The following is an 18,715-nucleotide window of genomic DNA, read 5'->3' on the forward strand; positions in this document are numbered from 1 at the left end:
AAACCGGACGATTCGACGGCCGGCCTGGAAATAACTTCTCATACACTCCATAGTTCACACATTTTTTAAGCATATTACCATGGTGTTCGCAATAATTGGGGTTAATTGTTTCAAAATAAAACAATAATATACCATGTCATGCACTTTTTTAATACACAGTATTTGAATAAATTTTCCCTAACACATAAACCATACACGCTGACGTCATGAGTTTTTCAAGGTAACCTAATTTGGTACGTCTCTGGAGTTATACTTAATTTATAACCCATTTGCAAGAAGTCAAATGAATCGGAAACACATTGTCGAATAAAATTATTAAGTATTAATTATTATATCTGTGACATCTTAATTATGTTACTTAGATACAGTGTGCTATCTGTACAAGAGTAAAATTTAACATTAGAGGTATGACAATTCATAATATTGTAAGTTTAATTGTACTTTTTTAATAACTACCAAAATACATACAAATTATGCAGATTTTCCTAGTTATATCCACTAAGAACACGGATATTTAATCATATAGGTAATTCATTTATTATTTATAGGGGAGACATTGAAGCAAACATTTTCTTTCAATTATTATACATATATGTGTAAGTATGCATGTGTATATATATATAAAGTCCACATTCGGCATTATCAATATGTATGTAATTGGGAAATTCATACATTGGAAGAATTTTTATAACTTGCAGGGTTATGCGGGATTGTGTAAAAAAATATGTACCTAACAATGAAAGGTGAGTATGTTAACATTTTCTAAATGAGACTCAAAGATAAAGTTACGACACATTTTAAATTTACCTTTTTTGATTCAGGACCGTAGCTTATCAACTGTTCTGGTTCAGAAACTATCTTAATTATTACAAAGTACATCAGAATCCAGTGACGACCGGTGTATGAGCTGCAGCAGGGGAGTCAGTTTGCAAGCGCACTGACATTCACGACAAGCTTGATTCACCAATGCCCACAATGTCACAGAGGAGCCAGCGATTATCAACCAGTCGCAGCCACGCAGTGCGACGCTGCGTCTACTGGAAACAATTCTGAAGAGTTGGAATCTGCTGCATTCATTCGCTAGTCACCACAATAACAATACATTAGAATAATGTTGTTTATATACTATTGAGACCTTGCATGTGATGGTAACGGGCCAGCATCTCGTTACCTGTATTTAAGGGGCGAGAACATATCAATTAGTTCTGGAAAAAAAATTCCCAAGAATTATTAAAATAAAGTACATGAAAGATGCTGTTAATTGTACACCATACAAAGTACATGCTGCATTTCAACAAATGTGCTTGCATGGTTAACGTAACGTTATATCAATGAGTAAATAGAAAATTTTATTCGAAATTTAGTCATTAGCCAACCCCAAGTGTGAAAGATATTCAAGCAATTATTTGCAATGTTGCAAATATGTTTTAAAATGGTGCAATTTATGGCTTACTTTTTCAATTTTTCTTTGTAATGAAACAAGAAACAACTTGCAACGTCACAAAAGGCTCGCTCAGGAAGGAGGGTGCAACCTCTCTTTGGAACGATCCTCTTGTTCAATGTCAAATGAGCTACTTGTCACTTGCATTTGTTATTTTCCTAGTGTTAACTAAGAGGTTTCTTATATTTCAATGGTGGTATACACCACAACACTTTATATTTGTTCGGTACATTCGTATAAGGGAAACTGTAATTACATAATCCAGAGAACATAACATCACTTGGAAACCACACGTACTAAGTGTAAGGTTCTATCATATAGTTAAACAAGTTTGGCTGGCAACAAACACAACAAATTATAATCGGCATTAAACGCAACATTCCCAGTCCATTGACCATAGTTCGAGTGCTTATAGAAGTTCTATATGAAACCAAATAAAAATAATTCTGTAATACTACTGTTATTATTCTCAAATGTATAGAAATATGGTTGTTCCTTCTTGTAATGGTACAGAACACAAAGGTTTACAGAAATATTGTGTCACTTAACAAACATTTGTATATTTACATATGAACCCCTAATTCGGTTCCAATTACAATTTATCTTAATCTGTTTTAGCACAATATTGAGCTTAAAATTTCTTATCCTAATTACACTTCTCAACTACCTATGCGGAAATCGGATCAAATTGTTTTCTAATAAATAAAAAATCGAATAAATAGATACTTCAGCCTACATAACACCATACAGTTTCTGCGAGAATATTTATTACGTACTCATAACACTTAAGAAAATGTTACACAAATCATTGCTTGATATTCATTCGTTCTTCTGTTCTGTCAACTGTGAACATAACGGGTGAATCATCGTGAAGTTATATATGTATCCTTTTGCGCACCTTTCTCTTTCACTGGCTAGCAATTTGTGACGTCACTCTGGAGATATTTTGCTAAAGTAGGCTATGTATACGGAAATATACGTTAATCTGAGTTTTACATTTTGTTAGAACGGCGGTTATCAACAAATGATGATTCTAATGGCAAATTTATTTCCATTCAAGTAAATAAATTAAGAAATTAGATACCTATAACTAATTTTATTGCCTCATTTATTACAAAATAAGTTTTTTTCTGTATTTTGTTTTGTCTCCGCCCAATTTAGGTTTCGAATGGACGAAAGCTACGATATCATTTAATTTTGACAATCTTTTTTTATATAGCCTGAAGTGATTTTATTATTTATTTCAGTGTAATACATTCACAACACAAGTTTGGCTAAATAATGTTAAACTTTTGTAGCAGTGACACCAGTTAACTGTTGTTTGCCACAACCGTAATAAATTATTTTGTGCACTATATATTGTGTACTATATATTGTACTAACAAAATACTAGGCAGGAAAATAATAACGCGGTAGTTTAGATACGGAAAAAAAATCATTTCGCTGGTTAGTACAACCTCATCCGAAAAAAAAAGCATTTATTTCAAAAATCAAGATTATATAATTAAAAATATGTCACTCTTGTAATATTAATATTGATTATTTAAAAATGTTGCATGGTTATTAATCGTTTCACAAAGCTTAAATATTTAAATTTTTCAAAAATTCGTACTTTTTATTCTGCAGTTTTAAATGCAAAATCTGCCACTCCTCTTCCCGGAACTTACCTAACACAATCTTTACTTCTCTACCTGCAGATTGTTATCCCTATTTCAAGTAATGCTAATTTTCTAGAGAAGGTTCTCCATTAAGAACATTTAATGGTTTTTTGAATAACACCTATCCCGAAGAACGCCGTTAAGTATTTTTAATGTGGCTAACGTAACTTACCCAAACATTTACACCAATATACAGTATTTTAAATGAATATTGTATACAACCAATCATTCAAATAATTGAACAGTGTTCGAAATTAAATTACCTTATCCCTCCAGCCATTCACACGATTAAACAATGTTTTAAATTAAGCTAACAAAACTTAACCAACCATCCAAATGACTTAAAAGTATTTTAAAAGTAGCTAACGTAATACAAAATACAAAACAAATGGTAAAATACCGGTAATCTACCTCAATTATCTCAACAACTATTAGCAGAATCATCACACATAATTAAAGAATCTCAAAAAACATTTATAAGAATTTTATGTAAATATTTTCATAAGTGCTTAAACTATGAAAAATTGCCAAAATAAATAGCCAAACAATAAAGCACGAATATCAAAAATTTGAATTTATATTTCGCCGTTTTTTGTTAGTTCTATCAACATAACATGACATCAATTAATAATATAATTAAATGAAAATATTTGGTTTGCGTTTACAACCGAAAATTTGGGACACGTTACAATTGTTCCGAAGTTAATGCAAGTTATTTTAATAACGCAAGTAAGCGTATCAGATATATTAATTCATGTAACAATATGAGCTAAATTTATTTTCTAAATGAAACGTATAAACATTAATACTAATAGTTCAGTTTATAATAAACTTGCATCTGTATGTATCCTACATAAAAATTTGTGACAAGGTTATAATTCAGAAATTCATTAAAAAATAAAACACTTATTGAAATGCTGTGCCTTTGTTTAAATAAACTTTACTCAGCTGTCAAAGTTGAGGCCTACACAAACAAAAAAATCATTTTCTCAAGATCAGTTGCTATAAAAACTTATTTTGACCATTCATATAACCCTACCTCCCTTACTTCGTGCAATAATCTTTGCTAAAATTAGTCTTTGTTTGCACAATAACACTCAGTTCTGACACGTTATAGTTTTAAAAGAGATGGTTATTTATTATTTAATTCATTTTTGTTGTTTTAGTGTTATTTGGGTAACTATATTACACACAGTCTAGCAGTTTGTCAATTCATATCATCAAACTACCATTCAAACCCGCGCTCGTCGGCAGTATCACCAACGAAAAGTATGCGCGCAGAACGTGAAAATATTCGTCCGCGGATCGGGCAGGCCTGTACACTTAGGCCATTCGATTTTTCGCAGTAATCACTTGACAGTGCACCAACTCATACGCCTCACTGAAGAGATAACAAGCGCCTTCAACGTAAAAGATTATGTAGTTGCGACGTTTTTAGACGTAGAAAAAGCCTTCGACAGAGTTTATCACGCGGGGCTAATCTATACAAACTATATCAAACTAATTTCCTGGTCTGCTATACCAAGCTAGTCGCGTCCTACCTAGAAGACAGAACGTTTTCAGTATCAACTTAAAGAACTATGTCTGACATCAAACAAATAAGAGCAGGCGTACCACAGGGCAGTATTCTAGGCCCTGTTCTATTTAACATATATAGCCTTCTAGAGATTTGCCACGCCCCGAACACCGCCTAGTGAAGTTAGGCTGCTATGTGCTATGCAAACGACACGTTTCTGTATAGCAGATCATACACACTTCACCTAGCCACTACCAGACTGCATTAGCTTAGATTAAATTAGGCTAGGAAAAAAAACGGATGCATTAGCTGTGTGCTAGCAATGGTGTACGACCTGGCTTAGCAAAGTGAACACAACGATGTCCGAAGCTATTGTGTTTACTCGCGGAAATCTTCCACCTGTAGAACACAGGCCATAAATACGTTTGTTTGGCGAACAAATTCCACACAAGGACGTCGTAAAATATCTAGGCGTCCACATGGACAGGAAGCTTCTCTGGCACCATCATATAGATGCCTAGAGAATTCAAACTGAGGTTAGACTAAGCTCACTATATCCAGTAATGAGCAGGCGATGTGGAGGCACAGTAACGAACGGTTTACTGTGCTCTACAAAACACTGATTCACCCTATTATTACGTACGCAGCCCCAGTCTGGGCAACCACTGCGAAAACACATTTATTAAAGCTGCAGCGAATTCAGAATAAATGTATTCGAATAGCTACAGACGCTCCAATGTATTACCCTACAGAAGCCTTGCATTGTGAAACGGACACGGAAACTTTGCAAGACTTTTACATTCGAACCCCAGAAACATTTTACGATAAATGCGTAAATAGTTAAAACCCACATGCTGTATCGCTCGGAAATTTTGATCCGGACGTAAGACAAAAATATAAGCGGCCGAAATCGCTCCTTGCCCACCGGCCGCCATAGTCGCGCGTGATTGGCCGCGCAGACTGCCGGCCAATGCGCGCGGAGCGAAAAAGCACAGTTCTTGCAATCCTAAGCTGGCAGCTCATAGTATTAAGTATTATTAAGTATAATATGGTTCTAATTGACATACAACGCCCAACACCGACGTAGCCCTCCCTGTAGGTCCTTCCGTGTAGGCGAAAAATACTGTCGTGTTTCGGCCCAGCAGGGCTCGAATTATCGTCTGATTTTCCACTTTTTTGGTCTCCTGAGACCTTGAATGGCGAAGCGCCCAAGAATAATCCCATACACATGTACACATTCATACTGATATTTCTAGTTTAAGAATGTGTGCTGGCTGGCATCATGGCGGGAACACGGACCAAACAGTCCAAGCTCACCACCTTCGCTTAGTAGTGCTTTTTTACTCTGTCCAACTCTTCTTCCAGAACAACCCTTCTGTTCCCGTAACCAACCTGCTTGTTAATTAATACATTAATTTTGCATCCAGCATGAATGAACCCAGGGTTTTCCCTCTGTCAATAGAGGCTTCACCTGGGCCCACCTTATCTAGTGTTAGTCTAGAGTAGTCAGTGAGGGGAGTTTGTCATGGCACTAATGGTGGCCATGGCTGACCAATTCCCTCCTAGCACATGATGCATGCGACCTCTCCTGCATGGCTAACCCCTGCATGATTAGAGCGTATAGACTTCGGCCTGAGACGGACCTAGGTCTCTCCCTAACCCAGACCCCTCCCAAATACATTTGGTTTTAGTTAGGTTAAGAAAAAAAAGGAAACGCACAAAGCATCTAAGTAATCCATAAAACTTCTTTTACTCTTAGCAGTATTTATACTTATTTCACTTAAAAATTTTAATTTTGTCATCACATGTATTCACCAAAATAAAGAAAATAATTATTTCCTCATTAATGGAGCACTATGATCCAATTGTATCTGTAGGAGACTTTAGGGATAATACTTTAGAAAAACAATGAAACTACATATTTTGATTATCATGTATGAATAAAATGTTAGGTATCTGTTACATAACAACACTGATTGACAGCATTTTGACTCATACTCTAGCTCCTATTTTTAGAGTTAAAAGTTATTTTATCTAATTATCGTTAGCTTTAATTGCAATAGCAAAGTTAAGTCTTCGAATAGGCAGCAATAGAAGTTTTCCCGTTTTCAAATAGAATAACAGTGAACTATCGCAATGGCAGAAAATGTTTTATACACCTGAACCACGTCCTTAAGGATGGCACCTTGGCGCTACGACTCTCGTCTTACCAGCAACAAAGCGTGTTGCATGTTTTGTTCTCACCACGTGGAACAATACCAAGTTGTCATAAATAAGAGCACAACGCTTTGGTAGTGTAACGTTTTACACGCAACTTTTTGTCAAATTTGTATTATTATAATATTCTCGTTCCTTTCCCATTATCGACTTGAAAAATCGGCTTCCACTGATCTTCTCAGGGCCGACGATACAACAGCGACTTCCGCCGAATTGTCCGCGAGTTGGTATTCACTATATTCCCAACAAAGAGCTCCTGTATTGGAAACCTCCAGGGCGTGACTGACTGCCTCTACGCCCTCCCCGCAGGCACACAGCCCGGGCGGGCGCCCCGGCTCCAGAGTGCCTGCAGCTGTCGCCCCCGGTTCTTGTTGCGAGGCGAGCACCCCGAGTCGTCCACGAAACAAAGCTTTCAATCTGTGAAAAATTTGCCCAAAGCTGAATTTTTGCACAGTGGTAGAGCCTACTATGCTTAATAACATACCGAAAGTTTACTGCTGTAGACCTTGTACGTATCACCGAAAACGTGCAGTTAAGTCCTAGATGGCAGCGACTTACAGCAGTTCATTAAAATGATTCGCGTATACGCAGTTATTAACGTAGACTCTCCGTAAATGCATCCAAATAATCTAGAAACACCATTTTACACATTTATGTTAAAACATTTTCAAAATGTTAATACTAAAGGTACGATATTAATCGATGAAGTAATAAGAAGTGTCTTTTATTCACAACGAAAGAATTAAAAACACGATTAACATAAAGATATATGGTCCGCCGTAATAATCACTTTTACAAACGTTGTTGCATATTTTTAAAGCTTTAAAATGGTATATTGGTTAATTCTCTGACTCAATTGACCGGGCCTCTGAAAGGTTCCGAGCGTCGTAGTGTGTATCCTACCGTGTGGGTACTTAAGTCGCTCGGGTTGGAACAAATTTTGGTCTTAGGAAACAAAGTTTTTTAACATATGGAAAATTACATAAAACCTGAAATTTTGTACAGCAGCAGTATCAATATTTCTTAGTAACATATCAAAAGTTTACCGCTGCAAACCCTGTGCGTTGTACCAAAATCGTGCAGTTAAGGCCTAAGTTACAATTTCTTGCATTGACCCACAAAAATAAATTTTGTAAATGCAATTTCTATAGTATAATCTCATAATGAAGCCCAAAATGTTCTAGGAACTTAACTTCAATTGTTAAAAACAAACACATTTATAAAGATTAAATATATTTTCATTAAATAGGTAGTAGATTTCATTTCACTCCTTCTTTGTATCAATACAAAATAGTGATAATTCAATAAAATTGATTCAATTTTATTCATAAAAGTATGCAATCATTTCATCAATATTTTGTTATGACGTCACGTTAAACTATCGTCCATAAACCGACTTTACAGACAACCAATTTTTTTTTTTAATTTAAGAAAATAAAAATACAATTACATAAACATGAAAGGCCCCACGTAAAATTCATTTAAACCAACGAAGTTGCATATTTTTTAAGCTTTAACAAATGGTATATTGCTTAAGAGTGTGACTCCATTGATCTGCCCGCTGGCGCTGAAGCGTTCCGAGCGGCGTAATGTGTAGGCCTATTCTACTGCGGGAGGTGCTGAAGTCACTTGGGCTGCGGTGAATTTAGCTCTTAGGAAACTAACACTTTTAATATAAAAAAAACATAAACGCTGAATTTATTTAGTAGAGTTAGAATCAACGTTCTGTAGTAACATATCAACAGTTTATCGCCCCATACCTTGTGCATCACTCAGAAAACTAGCGGTTATGTCCTAAATCTTAGCTCCTTGTTGCGCTCTACAAATATGAATTCTACAAACGTTTTTATTATTGTATCTTCTCAGTTATCAAATAAAATTAGTTTTCAAAATCTTTTATACTTTTGAAAGTTTAGAAGTGTGTGTGTGTGTGTGTGTATATATATATATATATATATATATATATATATATATATATATATATATATATATATTAATTCCTGCGATTTTGTAAAAAAAAAAACATTTCGCAAAATTTTGTTGATACAACTTTCTTATTTTGCATTATATTTTTTACAAAATCGCAGGAATTAATATATATATATAATGCAAAATAAGAAAGTTGTATCAACAAAATTTTGCGAAATGTTTTTTTTTTTTTACAAAATCGCAGGAATTAATATATATATATATAAACTACAGGAACTTGAAAGTCTTTTAAATTAAGTTTCTTGATATTTATTAGTTTTTAAATGGTATATATTTAGTTGTCTACAATAACCTATTGGGTCGCTAGAGCCGTTAGAGCGTCGCAATGTGTACTGCTCTAGGCTTCATGCTAAAGTCGTTTGTGTTGGAGTGTTTTAGTCACAGGCAACAAAGATATTAAAAATAAAGATAAAAATCGCTAGTAAATTCCTCCAATTAACTAATGTAAGTAGATGCAAAAGTTTATTTGATTTTATTACAATACATCAGAATGAAAATATTTACCTAAGATAAAAACCACAAACCTTTATGGGCGCTATGAAAACTGTAAATGTTTTGTTTCTAATAGACCATGAAGCCTGGATAAAAAATAGATTACGTTACTGAAGTAATAGAATAAGACAATAACTATCATATATTTATTTGTTGATTAGTATTGGTATTAATTTTAAATTCTTTACTTAGTTTTTCTAATCTGGTTTTTCAGTCTTTACTAAAGCATTTTTTTTTAAGTTTACGAACTGAAAACATGCTCTCAAATATTGATATTGTGCCTCATCTCCAATGTGACGTCATGCGTCCGATGCCTAGAGTTATTACTTTAAAGTTCATTAGTGTTTCGATTTTCCCATTTCAAACAGATTTAGTCAAATAAAAAATAAAAGCTTAAATCGTTCTTTATGAGAAGGAAAGCTTTCCCAATTTTTTTTAGATATTTGTATACATAATTGTTAAACTTGGTATTTTTGGGTGTTCCTGTTGACAAGTTCTAACAAAATTGTTTATTGCAACTTTATGGAGCCATCATAACTTAAGAAAAAATATTAGATTATTATCTTATTTGCGATAATTTAAATGATTTTTTGTTAAATCGAATAAACGTAACATATCTGCAGCAATCCCTAAACTAAATCTTCGGAACTTTGAAACTTGGCCATGAAGGTCGCGTGCAACGCTCGTCGCGCCGGCTTGCTGCGACCAAAGCACCGCCGCAGGACGGCACACACGCCGACCCTTGTTTTGTATGTAAATCATACTTTTATTTCAATGAATGTTTAAAAAAAAACATAATCAATAACGTTATGGACTTTGTTTCAACTTTTTATTCAACATTGAATTTTTTTAACGTGATCGTGTTGAATAGTGTTTCTGGATTATTTTTATGCACTTACAGAGAGTCTACGTTATTAACTGCGTAAACGGGAATCATTTTAATGGACTGCTGTAAGACTCTAACTTCTAGGACTTAACTGCACGTTTTCGGTGATACGCATAAGGTCTACAACGGTAAACTTCAGGTATGTTATTAAGCATAGTCAACTCTAACAATTGGCAGAAATTCAGCTATGGACAAATTTATCACAGATTTGTGATTCTTTTTGTATTTCCTAGACAAGGGCCTGGGCAAGGCGACACACCCCGCGCATGCCGTGAGTAAACGCTACGGTTCCCGCATCAACTCCCCTTCGGTGAACTGCACGCCTTAGGTGATTCCCAAAGGACGCAGGGCACTCCCGGCCGACAGCACGCGCGAGCGAAGCTAGCGAATGTACGCCCGACGACAAGAAGGCTATAGGGATGTTAGCTTCCCGGGTGTAGCCAAGTCGGGTGACTATAAGTTTATAGATGAGTTGACACTTTTATAGCCTGAGCGTCTTAGCAGAAAGGAAACCTTTCTTTATACTTTGAAAGGTCGGGTCGTTGCGCTCGTCATAAACCCTTGGAGCAGCTCCACAACACGTCCTCTTCCGATGGCAGCGCAGATTGAAAATTTTCCACCCCTTGCAGTATATGTAAGACATATCAAAAACTTATATACAATAATTAAGTATGCAATAAATAATAAAATCTATAATAGTGGTTCAAATATAATGAAATAAATAAAAATATCAACATATTTGTCGGGTGAAGCTATTGCCTGCAAGGAAAACAGGGCGTAAGAACTTGTTGAGGACCGTCGGCATTAAAAGTGTCGGCCCAGTAAAAAATTATGATAGGAATATTTTGTTAAGAAAGATTTCAGCATTCATTTGATACATGGCTGATGTTCGACCAATACTTGCTATCAGTCCTAGACTCGTTATCATATAATGCCAGTTTTTGAAATATGTACCTTGTTAGACCTTAAATATATAAAAAAATACTGTTAAGAATACTAATTTAATTAGTTAAATAACAAGCCTTACACATTTAGTTTAGGATCCCGTAGTTGGAATTTTTTATTTCAGTTTCTGAACGGAGAAAAAAATGGTTTTTTCAGGTCCTGTAATGGGCGGGTGAAGCTATTGCCTGCAAGTAAAACTGGGCGCGCGATCTTGTTGCTGTCCGTCGGCATTAAAACTGTCGGCCCAGACAAAAATTCTGAACAGTATATTTTGTTAAGTAAGGTGACAACTTTCATTTGGTATATGGCTGATGTTCGGCCAATACTTGGTATGAGTCCTGGAGTCGTTTTAATATAATGCAAGTTTTTGAAATATGTACTTTGTTTTACCTTAAATAACTTTAAATAATGTTTTTAAAAATACAAATTTTTTAATTTAAATAAAAAGCCTCACATCTTGTGTTTAGGACCTCGTTGTTGGATTTTATTTTTCACATTTTAACAGAGAAGTAAAATGGTTTTTTCAAGGCCTGTAATGGGCGGGTGAAGCTATTGCCTGCAAGTAAAACTGGGCGCGCGATATTGTTGCTGTCCGTCGGCATTAAAAGTGTCGGCCCAGACAAAAATTCTGAACAGTATATTTTGTTAAGTAAGGTGACAGCTTTCAGTTGGTATATGGCTGATGTTCGGCCAATACATGGTATGAGTCCTGGAGTCGTTATAATATAATGCCATTTTCTGAAATATGAACTTTGTTTGACCTTAAATAATTTTAAAAAATGTTTTTAAATTACAAATTTTTTAGGTTAAATAAAAAGCCTTATATCTTGTGCTTAGGACCTCGTTGTTGAATTTTCATATTTCACTTTTTAATGGAGAAGTAAAATGGTTTTTTCAAGGCCTGTAATGGGCGGGTGAAGCTATTGCCTGCAAGTGAAACTGGGCGCGCGATCTTGTTGCTGTCCGTCGGCATTAAAAGTGTCGGCCCAGACTAAAATTCTGATGAGTATATTTTGTTAAGTAAGGTGACAGCTTTCATTTGGTATATGGCTGATGTTCGGCCAATACTTGGTATGAGTACTGGAGTAGTTTTAATATAATGCAAGTTTTTGAAATATGTACCTTTTTTGACCTTAAATAATTTTAATAATACTATTAACAAATACTAAGTTTTTAAATTAAATACAAAGCGCCATATCTTGCGTTTAGGACCTTGTAGGTGGATTTTTATATTTCAGTTTAAAACAGAGAAATAAAATGGTTTTTTCAGGTCCTGTAATGGGCGCGTGAAGCTATTGCCTGCAAGTAAAACTGGGCGCGCGATCTTGTTGCTGTCCGTCGGCATTAAAAGTGTCGGCCCAGACAAAAATTCTGAACAGTATATTTTGTTAAGTAAGGTGATAGCTTTTATTTGGTATATGGCTGATGTTCGGCCAATACTTGGTATGAGTCCTGGAGTCGTTTTAATATAATGCAAGTTTTTGAAATATGTACTTTGTTTTACCTTAAATAACTTTAAATAATGTTTTTAAAAATACAAATTTTTTAGTTTAAATAAAAAGCCTCACATCTTGTGTTTAGGACCTCGTTGTTGGATTTTCATTTTTCACATTTTAACAGAGAAGTAAAATGGTTTTTTCAAGGCCTGTAATGGGCGGGTGAAGCTATTGCCTGCAAGTAAAACAGGGCGCGCGATCTTGTTGCTGTCCGTCGGCATTAAAAGTGTCGGCCCAGACAAAAATTCTGAACAGTATATTTTGTTAAGTAAGGTGACAGCTTTCAGTTGGTATATGGCTGATGTTCGGCCAATACATGGTATGAGTCCTGGAGTCGTTATAATATAATGCCATTTTCTGAAATATGAACTTTGTTTGACCTTAAATAATTTTAAAAAATGTTTTTAAATTACAAAATTTTTTAGGTTAAATAAAAAGCCTTATATCTTGTGTTTAGGACCTCGTTGTTGAATTTAAATATTTCACTTTTTAACGGAGAAGTAAAATGGTTTTTTCAAGGCCTGTAATGGGCGGGTGAAGCTATTGCCTGCAAGTGAAACTGGGCGCGCGATCTTGTTGCTGTCCGTCGGCATTAAAAGTGTCGGCCCAGACAAAAATTCTGAACAGTATAATTTGTTAAGTAAGGTGACAGCTTTTTTGGTATATGGCTGATGTTCGGCCAATACTTGGTATGAGTCCTGGAGTCGTTTTAATATAATGCAAGTTTTTGAAATATGTACTTTGTTTTACCTTAAATAACTTTAAATAATGTTTTTAAAAATACAAATTTTTTAGTTTGAATAAAAAGCCTCACATCTTGTGTTTAGGACCTCGTTGTTGGATTTTATTTTTCACATTTTAACAGAGAAGTAAAATGGGTTTTTCAAGGCCTGTAATGGGCGGGTGAAGCTATTGCCTGCAAGTAAAACTGGGCGCGCGATCTTGTTGCTGTCCGTCGGCATTTAAAGTGTCGGCCCAGACAAAAATTCTGAACAGTATATTTTGTTAAGTAAGGTGACAGCTTTCAGTTGGTATATGGCTGATGTTCGGCCAATACATGGAATGAGTCCTGGAGTCGTTATAATATAATGCCATTTTCTGAAATATCTACTTTGTTTGACCTTAAATAATTTTAAAAAATGTTTTTAAATTACAAATTTTTTAGGTTAAATAAAAAGCCTTATATCTTGTGTTTAGGACCTCGTTGTTGAATTTTCATATTTCACTTTTTAACGGAGAAGTAAAATGGTTTTTTCAAGGCCTGTAATGGGCGGGTGAAGCTATTGCCTGCAAGTGAAACTGGGCGCGCGATCTTGTTGCTGTCCGTCGGCATTAAAAGTGTCGGCCCAGACAAAAATTCTGAACAGTATATTTTGTTAAGTAAGGTGACAGCTTTCATTTGGTATATGGCTGATGTTCGGCCAATACTTGGTATGAGTCCTGGAGTCGTTTTAATATAATGCAAGTTTTTGAAATATGTACTTTGTTTTACCTTAAATAACTTTAAATAATGTTTTTAAAAATACAAATTTTTTAGTTTAAATAAAAAGCCTCACATCTTGTGTTTAGGACCTCGTTGTTGGATTTTATTTTTCACATTTTAACAGAGAAGTAAAATGGTTTTTTCAAGGCCTGTAATGGGTGGGTGAAGCTATTGCCTGAAAGTAAAACTGGGCGCGCGATCTTGTTGCTGTCCGTCGGCATTAAAAGTGTCGGCCCAGACAAAAATTCTGAACAGTATATTTTGTTAAGTAAGGTGACAGCTTTCAGTTGGTATATGGCTGATGTTCGGCCAATACATGGTATGAGTCCTGGAGTCGTTATAATATAATGCCATTTTCTGAAATATGAACTTTGTTTGACCTTAAATAATTTTAAAAAATGTTTTTAAATTACAAATTTTTTAGGTTAAATAAAAAGCCTTATATCTTGTGTTTAGGACCTCGTTGTTGAATTTTCATATTTCACTTTTTAACGGAGAAGTAAAATGGTTTTTTCAAGGCCTGTAATGGGCGGGTGAAGCTATTGCCTGCAAGTGAAACTGGGCGCGCGATCTTGTTGCTGTCCGTCGGCATTAAAAGTGTCGGCCCAGACAAAAATTCTGAACAGTATATTTTGTTAAGTAAGGTGACAGCTTTCATTTGGTATATGGCTGATGTTCGGCCAATACTTGGTATGAGTCCTGGAGTCGTTTTAATATAATGCAAGTTTTTGAAATATGTACTTTGTTTTACCTTAAATAACTTTATATAATGTTTTTAAAAATACAAATTTTTTAGTTTAAATAAAAAGCCTCACATCTTGTGTTTAGGACCTCGTTGTTGGATTTTATTTTTCACATTTTAACAGAGAAGTAAAATGGTTTTTTCAAGGCCTGTAATGGGCGGGTGAAGCTATTGCCTGCAAGTAAAACTGGGCGCGCGATATTGTTGCTGTCCGTCGGCATTAAAAGTGTCGGCCCAGACAAAAATTCTGAACAGTATATTTTGTTAAGTAAGGTGACAGCTTTCAGTTGGTATATGGCTGATGTTCGGCCAATACATGGTATGAGTCCTGGAGTCGTTATAATATAATGCCATTTTCTGAAATATGAACTTTGTTTGACCTTAAATAATTTTAAAAAATGTTTTTAAATTACAAATTTTTTAGGTTAAATAAAAAGCCTTATATCTTGTGCTTAGGACCTCGTTGTTGAATTTTCATATTTCACTTTTTAACGGAGAAGTAAAATGGTTTTTTCAAGGCCTGTAATGGGCGGGTGAAACTATTGCCTGCAAGTGAAACTGGGGGCGCGATCTTGTTGCTGTCCGTCGGCATTAAAAGTGTCGGCCCAGACTAAAATTCTGATGAGTATATTTTGTTAAGTAAGGTGACAGCTTTCATTTGGTACATGGCTGATGTTCGGCCAATACATTGTATGAGTCCTGGAGACGTTTAAATATAAAGAAATTTGTAAAATATATGGGCTGTGTTTATCTTGATATTTCAACAATTTAAGTTTTTTATTGTTTAAAACTTTTTTTGTTAATATTATGGTTCATATATGTTGTTATGTTGTATATTTCATACATTTTTCTTTCTTTTATATGCTTTTATTTTCGTTAAATTATGTTAAAAAAGTGATGTTTTCAGCGTGTGTAGTAGAATTCCCTCCCATACAGTATGGCGCCATGTTTTGCTGTTGCTGTCCAGCGCATTTACTTGACCACGGTGGCGAACACTCGTCTTATCTTTAGGGATGCAAACGATACATCGATGTTTTCAAAACATCGATGTATCGTTCATGAAAAATCGATGTTAGCATCGATGTTTTGAAGAGCGATACATCGCCGATGCATCGACGAAAAAGTCCAAAACATCGACATCGTTCATCATTAAAATTACCCTAGTTTTTTTATAATATTTTGGCTATCATTTCATGAATATTTATTGAATATGTATAAAAAACATTACGATACATTTAGTTTTTAAGATACAATTTTTTAACTATCTATACTTACTATAAAAACCTACATTTTTAAGTAGGTATCAAAAATGTTGTAAATACTTACTGAACTATTTGGTTGATTTCAGCATCAATTTTTTTCCAGTACTTTAAGATGTGTAAAATCATTTGGAAAAAATAAATAGGTACCGTTAAAAAAATTTGTTTACACAAGAATTTTCTTTTAAATTTTGAAAAATATAAGGAAAAAAGCAGCGAGACTTTATGGACAATTTCATAGTTTGTTGTACATACAAGCTATTAATTGGTACCGATACGGTCTCGCTAGCTCTATCGAGAAAATTAATGTTACATATTTGAAACCTGCACATACACTTCATGCTTTTTCCCTAATCTTTTTTCCAATTAAAAATAAATTGTGTAAAAAATAGTTATTTTTTAAATGAATATAGACTTATTCAAATACTGTAAAAAAAAATAAGGATACCAACCAAAATGGTTTAGCGTTTACAACATTTATTTATACTTAAAAATTTAAGTTTTATAAGTATCGAAAATTTAAAAAAAAAGTTTTGTTGAAAACTAAATGTCGTATCGCAATGGTTTTTGGATAGATAGATCTCTCATGATCTGTACTATTTACAATATATTCACGAAATGATAACTAAAAACCTAAAAGACAAGGGTAATTTTATTTTAAATAAGCCTGTGTCTTAAGGCTGCAGGCTGCCCGGGCAAACATACAGTCAGTGGCGTAGCCAGGATTTGTGTATTTGGGGTGTTAAGAATAATGCCCCCCCACCCCCCTGTATTAAAGTGGTGGGTCCGGGGGTCCTCCCCCGGGAAAATTTGGATTTTAAGGTGTAAAATAGTGCTATTTCAGCATTTTTCGGTACTTAAATTTAAATATTGTAATGGTAAAATTTTTTATTAATTTTTAATATGAAATTTGTTTGAGTGATGAATAAGAAATTTAATTAAAGATTTGACGCTAAGGGGGGGGGGGGGGAATTGAACCCCTAACCCCCCCCCCCCCCCCCCCCCGCCTGGATAATCTCCTGCATACGGTGCACAGAGCTTCAGGAAAAACGTGATTTGAAAACTACGTAAGATATCCGAGTGGGGTATGTTTACGAAAAGCATTTAAGTGTTCGCTGAATGCCGAAAGGTACTTTTGAATGCGGATTAAGTTTTTAAACCGTGTTTTTGGTAGAGTTAAAATGGCTAAAAGGCGTGTTTTTGGAGTAATTTTTAGGCATAAAACAACCAATACAGAATCTTGAAACCACTTAAGGGCAGTGCAGTACACCTTTATCTTTATTTCTCCGCTATATAATGTTACGGTCACCGCTCAACTTTCACAGCTATCTTGTGGATATTGTGGTCAGGAACCTGTAGTAGGTATGGTTTTTCGCTACATACTATAATTTAAATCATTTTGGCGTGGTTTTCCTGATATTTAAAAACATCGGTTAAAACATCGATGTATCGGTTGTCAGAACGATGTTTTTTTTACATCGATGCTTTTTCTTTTGAACATCGATGTTCGTGATATCGATGTTTTTAAGAGCGATGTTGCATCCCTACTTATCTTCGCAACCCGGAACGCAACAGCTTTTCTTCCGAGTCGTCATAACTATGACAGCCAAATAAAACGTAAATCCAAGTTAATTCTCATAAAGGCCCTGTCACACTGTCAAATTTTAGCTTCCAACACCTTCCAATATGTTGGATCCAATATCTTTGAGGGTTGTGACGTCACGTTAAACGTCACTATCGCAGCCATGTTTATTTGAGAGATTGAATGTCTAGAGTTTCCTTCAAATATTTTACGTATAGGACTGGTTCTAAAATATGTTGGATGTTGGATGGGATCAGCCAATCAGAGTTATCTAAAATAAAACGGCCGCTTTTGTTTCCGTTTCCGAAGTGTAATAGTTTAAATATCAGCAATGGCGAATGGGAAATAAATGCAGTAATTGAATTAATACTATTTTATTTCCTGCTGGAATAATGGTTATTGTATATTTTCCTCCAATTGAATCTGTATGTACGGAAGTGCAGGTTAATATATTTGACTAAAAGAAGTTACTGTAGTTTTGGAATATTATGGTCCTTAAACCAGAAAACATCTTCTATTCAACTTACGATCATTATTTGATTGCTATACCAGTTTTGTTTATGTTCAGGTATTGTTGATACACTAAATTAAAACAGCAAGCATTGCGTACAAAATGTGCCATCAGGAATGAGGTATCAAAACTAGGATATGCATTTCGGAACTTTTACCTTCAAATCCAAATTAATAACACCTAAAATAAATTTTAAAATATTTCAATTCAGAGACTTAATGTAACTAAAATTATTTTGGCTTACCCAATCAATCTTTCTTATAAGTCATTGTTCTCCTTATTTCACAATAGCTGCTACTCTGTAAGTATTGTCTGGAATTTTCTGGAATATAGACTCATAATTTCCTGACAATAGATGGTACTTGACTTATGTTAAAGCAGCATCTCTGAGTAAGCAAGTAGCTCTGGTGATTTGCAAGAAAGGCCTAGAAATATTAAAATTCTGCCTACGTGTTCAATTATTATTATTTAAGTTTTGAAAGTAATACCATTTTTCGT

The 18,715-nt window shown here is 34.7% G+C and overlaps 1 long non-coding RNA gene across 1 annotated transcript; it reads right to left on the minus strand.

Moving 5' to 3' along the window:
- Positions 1–129: 129 nt before the first annotated feature.
- On the minus strand, positions 130–3,472 carry LOC134538912 (uncharacterized). Its single transcript, XR_010076230.1, has 2 exons — positions 2,109–3,472; positions 130–1,037 (listed from the first exon to the last, which is right to left on the minus strand). It is a non-coding gene; the product is annotated as an uncharacterized LOC134538912 (long non-coding RNA).
- Positions 3,473–18,715: the final 15,243 nt, after the last annotated feature.

The sequence above is a fragment of the Bacillus rossius genome, chromosome 1 (assembly GCF_032445375.1).
Source record: "Bacillus rossius redtenbacheri isolate Brsri chromosome 1, Brsri_v3, whole genome shotgun sequence".
Lineage (NCBI taxonomy): Eukaryota > Metazoa > Arthropoda > Insecta > Phasmatodea > Bacillidae > Bacillus > Bacillus rossius.